Here is a 7,428-nt window from a genome sequence, read left to right on the forward strand (position 1 = left end):
AGCTACTGGCTAAAGTCAACAGGGAGCAGCAGCAAACAGCAAACATTCCCCTCACACACAGCATCAGTCCAACCCAGCCGCCTCAGGAAGCGGGAGCCCTGCCGCTCATGAGGACCCCTGGCCCACAGCTGAGTCAGGGGAAGCCTGTCTGCCTCTGTGACCCCAATATGGCTGTTTCCTTACCAGTTCTGGACACTCATCTGCTGGGGAGGAACAGGAATTCTGGGAGAAATAGATTTGCCATCCCAAGATAGGCTCTCACCCCCTTCCAGCGATTTCCAGTGATTTCCTCATGTCTACCCAGCCTCCTGATCCATGAGGAAGCCATTGTGGGGGGAATATTCCTTAGAGAGCTTTCTTTGGGGCCTGCTCTGCTCTGGGTTCTTGGAGAAGTGCTGAGGTAGGACTTGGCATTGTGGGTCTATAACTCAGAGTTGGTGAATATAACGCGAACATTGTTAAGTTCGTTACACATCATGTAGGTATTATAATAACATGTTCTGAAATTAGATAATTATTCCTGTGATATCTTTGCCAAGCTCCAGTGTTTCTGTTATGGTTTGAAAGTTCAGTGCACACGGGGGCCTGAGAAACAGGCACAAATGTACATACAACACACACACACAAGCCCACGGAGCAGTAGCCTCACCCGCAGGAACACAGGCATTTCAGCTCTCTCCTGCTCACACTCACTGGGTCTCCCTCACCAGCCCTCAGACACACAGACATATACAATCTTTGATGGAAATAGGTTTTTGGCCTCTGAAAAAAAGAGATTGAACTTTTTGAACAGATTAGAGTTTCTGAATTGGCAGTTCTTGAGTTCTTAACCAAATTCTGCTAGTTTGCTTTTTTTTTTGCCACCCAGGGAGAGGAATCATCATTTCAAAGAATTGAAAAAGACACAAAAAGCTGCTTAAGGCTCCAGATCTACAGCCTGCCTGCCCAGCCTGCCCCGAGACCTGGCGGGGCCTCCCAGGCTAGAGTCGTCAGGCCAGTGTCCAGCTCAGAACGCTGAGTGCCAGCTTCGCACACAGAGTCCCCCTCCAGCTGTGACTCAGGGCCACAGCAGCCCTCAGACCAGAGTGCTTGCCAGTACGAAGGCTCTGTGCTGCAGACACACCAAGTGTTCCTGCTCCTTCTTCTGCCTGCAGCACCCCCACCCACCCACCCACCCAAACACCAGCTTGGAGAGCAATCCTTAGGAAGGAGGCAGATGGCCCAGACTCCAGAATGCTACATTTCTTCGGAAATGTTTTTTAGATCCCCCTTTCTGCATGTGCTGTCAGATCATCCCAGGCTGCCAGGATTGCAGTATTAACCTCTCAGCAGCCTCTTTACTGTCTGCCTTTTCCCTCCCGCCCAGGTCTCAGACACCTCTTTTGGAGTATTACTCTCCTGCTCAGAAACCTGGAGGATAAACTGAACTGGGCCTTCCGGCCTCTGGGAGCTGAGCCCTGCCCCTCCCTAGCTCTTTTGCCGCTTTTCATTTCCCTGCACAGAGTCAGACTCCCCCAGCCTGGTGCCTGTGCTCTCTTGACTTGCTGCCCTCCCAGTTGCTCCTTCCTGAAATGACCTCTTCTAGCCTTTCCACGTCATCTTTGCTGGCTGGTTCTCCCAGGTGTCCCAGAAAGCAGCAAGTCACTGACAGTGCTTCTCCAACTGGGCTACAGGGGTCCCTGGGATCTTGAAGGTATATTCTGAGTTCCGTGGATTTGTTATTTCAAAAAGAAATGTACAAAATACGTTTCTCAGGTCTTGGAAACCTTGCTGTAAAGAGCTTGGGACTTGGAGCCAGAGAAACTTGGGTTCTAATCTCATTAGCTGAGTTACTTTTGGCAAGTTAGTTAACCTCTCTGTGTAGTAGTTTTCTCATTAGGAAACTGGGAGATAATAATAGTACCTACCACATGAAGTTGTTGAATGAATGAAATGCAAAAACATAAAAAAGTGCCTGGCATGGGATAAGCCCTCAGTATGTATAATGTATTGCTAGTATTAATAATATTAAACAAATAAACCTCTGTGACAACATGCTAGACATCTTGGTTGGATGGAACTCAGCCTAGAGGCAGAAATGACTTTAACTGCTTTCCGTCCTGGTTTCAACTGGTGAAATCTCTCAGCCTCCTGGGCTTTCTCTGTTCCTGGAATTTTTACTTTTTTCCCAAATCAGCAAACCAGCGGTCGATCAGAAGAGGCCTCACCGCCTTCCTAACCCTGCGGTGAGCTGTGGAGGGAGGACCATGAATCAGGCCCTGACTCCTGATGCCACAGTGACCCAGCGTTGGGAGGGCCTCAGCTCTGTCCTCCCTGGGGCAAGGAGCTGGGGGAGGGGACGGATTCAGAAAAGGAGGGGAGAGGAAAAGGGGTGGAGCCAGGCAGCCTGCTCCCCCACCCCCACTTCCCTCAGGTAGGAAGTGAAGCTGACGTTACCAAAATATAAAAAACAGATGATGAAGGTCAGGTTTCCTTCACACTGGAGAGCGAGAGCCCCAAGGCAGAGTCCCCAAGAAATTATCTGAGACAGAGATGAGGGGCAGAGGGAGAAAGAGAGAGGAGACAAGATAGCAAAGATCGGAAACATGGAGACAGAGACAAAAACCCTGACTCCTGAGAAGGGTAGTCAGGCAAAGACAGACAGAAAGCTGTGGCTCAGGAGAGATCTTTCCACTCGTTTCTGGAAAAGAGCTTAGTCCCTCTCCGTGGGTCTCAAGATGGGAACATGAACCATCTTGGCTCCACAGCTCTGTCAGAAGGTGAGGCCCTCTAGGACCCGAGAAACCAAAAGTCTCTATGGGCTCCCAGAGCTCTCACTGCCTGGGCTGGGCTCTCTGTCTGGGCCTCCAGGGCTGTAGTCCAGAGTGTCCTCAGTATCCCTCCCTGGGTCGGGCTCTCTCTTCCTCACTCCTCCCTCCTGCTCAGGCTCACCCACCAGCCCGGGGAGATGCTCTATGACAGCTTCTCTTTCTCTCCTTTTCCTGGCTGCCTGAGATGTGTGTCCTCCTCCTCCACTGTTTCCTTTGATTGGAGGAGTAGCGGGGTGGGTGGGGCTGAGGACAGAGAAGACTAAGTGGTACCTGTTTAGAGGGAGAAGGAGCCAGGGGGCTGCCTTGGCAACGGACCCGGCCCAGAACCAAGACTCGGTCCTGAAGACCGTTTATGGGAAGGAGAACAGTGAGGGCTTAATCTCAAGGCCTCTATTCCCTGGGGCAGATGGAGAGGCAGGTAGAGGGATGGAGAACTGACCATTGCATCAATGGGTGATGGATGGACCCTGGCAGCAGAGGGTAGTTGAGGGGAGGCCTTTGCCTTTGCCAGAGGCCTTTGCATGGGAGAGTGATAGGATGGGAGCATAGTGGCCAGGTGATTGGTTTTAACACATACCTTCTCTGACCAAGCCAAATGCACCCTGAGTCAATGGGGCAACTTTTCTTCTAGGCCACGGTCAAACAGAAAGAAACAGTTCTTTTTTGAGCAGCCTCAGGGCTGTGGTTTGGAAAGTGGAGAGAAAAGAGGAAGAAAGAGGGACTGTTGAGTTTGTACATCTGGTTCTGGACCTCTAGAGGGCTGATAATTCTCTTCCTGGCTGCCCCAGCAGGCTGGCCTGGACCCAGCCTCCCCCAGAGGAAGACGGCTCCTTACAGTTAGGGAGGTCTTGGCCCTGCCTCTGTCCTCAGGAGCTTATGGCGTAATTGGGAAGATACACCCCAAACCAACGGGGACTGATACAAAGGAGACTGTGGAAGGACTGGGGGATGGGGTGGGCAGGCAGGAAAGAGCTGGCCCCTACCTGGAACACTGATGGAGAACTATCGTGTACTGAAAGCCTGCTGTGTGCCAGGAACTGTCTAACCTCTTGACACATACTGTGAGGTCAGTATTATTACACCCGTTTTATAGATGAGGGATTTGAGGCTCCTGAGATGAAGGAATCTGTCCAGTGTCACACAAATGATAAGTGGCAGAGCAGACCACCTTGAAATCAGGAAGCAGTGACTCAGGCCCTGATTCAGGTCTTCTCTCAGCTCTTTGTTGGTTCGAGAAAAAAAGAAAATTCCAGTCAAAGGGAGAGAGAGAGAGGCAAATAAATGCCACCAGTGGGAACCAAGATGCAAGTGCATTAAGGTTATTTTTGCCTCCAAGTAACAAAGTTTGCTCATAAAGATTTATTATTTTATTGTTCTTACTAATACTAATGATAGAGCACGCTTATTAAATGCCTTTCATCATCAATTTAATCTACTTAATACCACTAGGAGATAAATACTATTATTATCTCCAATTTTCAAGATGAGAAAATTGACATTTAGAGAGGCTGGGTCACTTGTGGCAGAGCTGGCCTTTGGACACAGAGGCCTCTGACTGCAGACTGTGTTCTTCCATCTTCTGTCCTGCTGCCTGTAGTTTAGTTCATGGGCTGAGCTGGGCTGGGCTGATTTCAGCTATAAAAATCCCAGGGTCAGTCTTTCCAAGCCCAGCACTGCAATCTTGCTTCAAAGATGGATGTCTGATGATGTTTGGGCCTTTAAAGGCCGGAGGCAGGCCCTGCTGGGAAGGAGGCAGTAGGGGAGAGGGGGGAGACACAGAAAGAGGTACATTGAGGAGACCCCTCCCCCATAGGGAAAACCACAGACTAAACCCCTATGAAGTGCTTTTCAGAGACTCCAGCAGAGCCTGTAAATCATTGCCTCTTTCCCCTTCCCTCTGGGGGAGAGGTAACAAGTCAGGAGTGATGCTTTACAGAGGGTTAATGAGACTCTGAAAGTCTGCGTAGAATTAAAATAATTATTTGAAAAATTCCAAAAAGCACAAAAAAGGAAGTAAAAATTCTACAAAATCCCTCCATTAAAAGAGATTATATATCATATGATGTGAAAGCTACCTTGCTTGCCCCTCCAATCCCACCTGCAGAGGTAACCACCATGAAGGATGTAGTGTGTAAAGACTCTTTAAGATGCCCCATGCATTCATCCTCTCCTTCCCACCATGGGCTTCCTTTGGTGACTGTCTCATTTCCGTACCAGCAGGCACAAGACACCTCAGAGTCTCTCTGATGCTTCCAAACTCATTCAAGTCCTGTGCTTTTAAAAAAAATGTCTCTTGGATTTGCTCCTTTATTTCCTCACTGCCATCCTCCCCAGTCCAGGCTCTTCCTCTCACATCTGGTCTGTTGATTGGGACCCCTTGATGCTCTTCTCCCATCTCAAAGCATGTACGGGCACCAGAGTCATCTGCCAAGAACACTGCTTTTAGCACATCATTTTCCTGTTCTGAAATCATTGATGATTCCCCATCGTTTGGAGGATAATTTAGTGTGGCATTTAAAGTTGGTGGCAACCTGCCTCTTCTATTGTCATATCTATAGGTGCTGCCTGACTCTGTGTTGCAGCCTGGCTGGTTGCTTCACCAGGCTTAGACCATACTCTCTACCCTTTCCCCACCTATCCAAAGCTTGCCCATCCTGCAAGGCCCATCTCAAAGCTTTCTTTTTCCAGAAAGCCTTCCCTGACTGCTTTAGTTCACGTCCACTGCTCATTTCCCAGATGCCTGCACACAAGGAGCCTGCACCTCATGGTTCCGGGAGTCCCCTGGTTGGAAGAGACCTTGGGTATGACTCTAGAATAGTAGTTCCCAACCTGGGGCCCAAAGATCTCCAGGAGTCTGCAAATGTGCTGGGCAGGGGAGAGCTTTTGTCAATATTTCAGAAAGCCTGTAGGAAATTATACATGTTTTCATGATAAGTTTGCCCGGTCAAGGGAAACATTGACTTTCTTTGCTTGTGACCAGAACTATATCATGAATTGGGGGTCTTGTACCAATGAATGAGATTGGTTGTTCATTAAGAAAAAGGGGGGAAAATTATGTTATCTAAATGTACCCTGGTAGACAGACTCTTTAAAAAACTCTGGGGTTTGTGGGGCAGCAGAATGAATAAAAGGAATCCTTCATGGTGAAAAAGTTGGTCATTGATGCTGCCCAATCTCCTCACCAAAGTAGTCCCCTCCCTGACATCTGAATGGCCCAGCGCCCCCACCTCCCGCCCCCACCCCCGGTGGACAAGCTCACTTTCTTAGAGGTAGCCAAGATGTTTTTTGATTGCAGTAAATCTTGAACCATCTTCCTCAGGACAGCTCTTTAAGTATTTGAAGATAACTTAAAACTTTCATTGGCTTCCAGTTTCCTAAAAGCCAAAGACAAACCTTCCTCCATGTACTCTGAGGCCCCACTCTCCCACTTCCCCCTTAACTATGCCCTGTCCCGCATCTCTGCTCTGGACCCACTTACCCTCCCCTGATCCTCATTTTCACCTTGCACTCTCCTCCTACTTACTATTCCCTCTGGAACACTCTTGTCTCTGCTCTTTGCTTACTTACTCCACTCACCTTAGAGCTCAGCTCCTAAGACACCTCCTCAAGGAAGCCTTCCCTGATCACCCCCAGTATGGGTTCTTGTAGCCCTATCCATTGCAACCCTCACTGTGGTTGTAATTTCTTTCATTTGTGTCATTTGATTGAAGTCTGTCTACTTGGGACTATATACCCCATGAAAGCAGGACCTTGTTTGATTTCTGCTCCCAAAATATCCCCATCACCCAGCATGGTGCCAAGTCCTATAGGCAATTAGTTAAATATTGAGTAATATTGTTACAGTCATGAGTTGCTTGATGATGAGGACATGTTCTGAGAAATGTGTTGTTAGGAGATTTTGTCATTGTGTGAACATCACAGAGTGTGCTTACACAAACCTAGACAGTATAGCCTACTACACACCTAGGCTATATGGTACTAATCGGTGGGACCACTGTCGTATATGTGGTCCGTCATTGATCAAAATGTCGTTATGTGGTGTGTGACTGTATTTTCTATCCCACGAGGCTGTTAGAAACAGTAAATGTGTGCAAAAGCATTTTGTAAGCTCTAAATCAGGGCCTATAGTAATGTTAGGAGTGATTACTATTATTGTTTCTTCAATTATATTTTGATCTCCTAGATGGACCCAGATGTACGTCTCCCATACCTTCCCCCCCACAGGCCCCCCCTTAGCTTGGTAATGAGTGACCTTGTATATAGACTGAGATTTTGTCCCCCTCTCTTTCTTTCTGATTTAATTGGTTGTTGTATTAAAAAATAATGTGACTAAATGAAGTTCCCTGTCAGTGTTCAGTCTTCCCCTTCCTCTCATTCCTTTCCCCCCTTTCAATCCTACACTTATTGATCACCTACTCTGGGCTAGACACCAAGCAAATAACCAGGGACACAAAGATGAATGATGGAGTCTCTGTCTTGAGGTATTTCTTGAAATATTCTTGGTGTAAGAGGGTCCCCTGGGCCTCCCTCCAGATCATGCTCCTGTGATTACTTAGTCATTTGATAATGCTCCTTTCAAAGTGGGGCCCCAGGATCTTTGCACTTGCTGTTCCCTCTG

Source organism: Equus asinus, chromosome 6 (assembly GCF_041296235.1).
Source record: "Equus asinus isolate D_3611 breed Donkey chromosome 6, EquAss-T2T_v2, whole genome shotgun sequence".
In the NCBI taxonomy this organism is placed as follows: domain Eukaryota; kingdom Metazoa; phylum Chordata; class Mammalia; order Perissodactyla; family Equidae; genus Equus; species Equus asinus.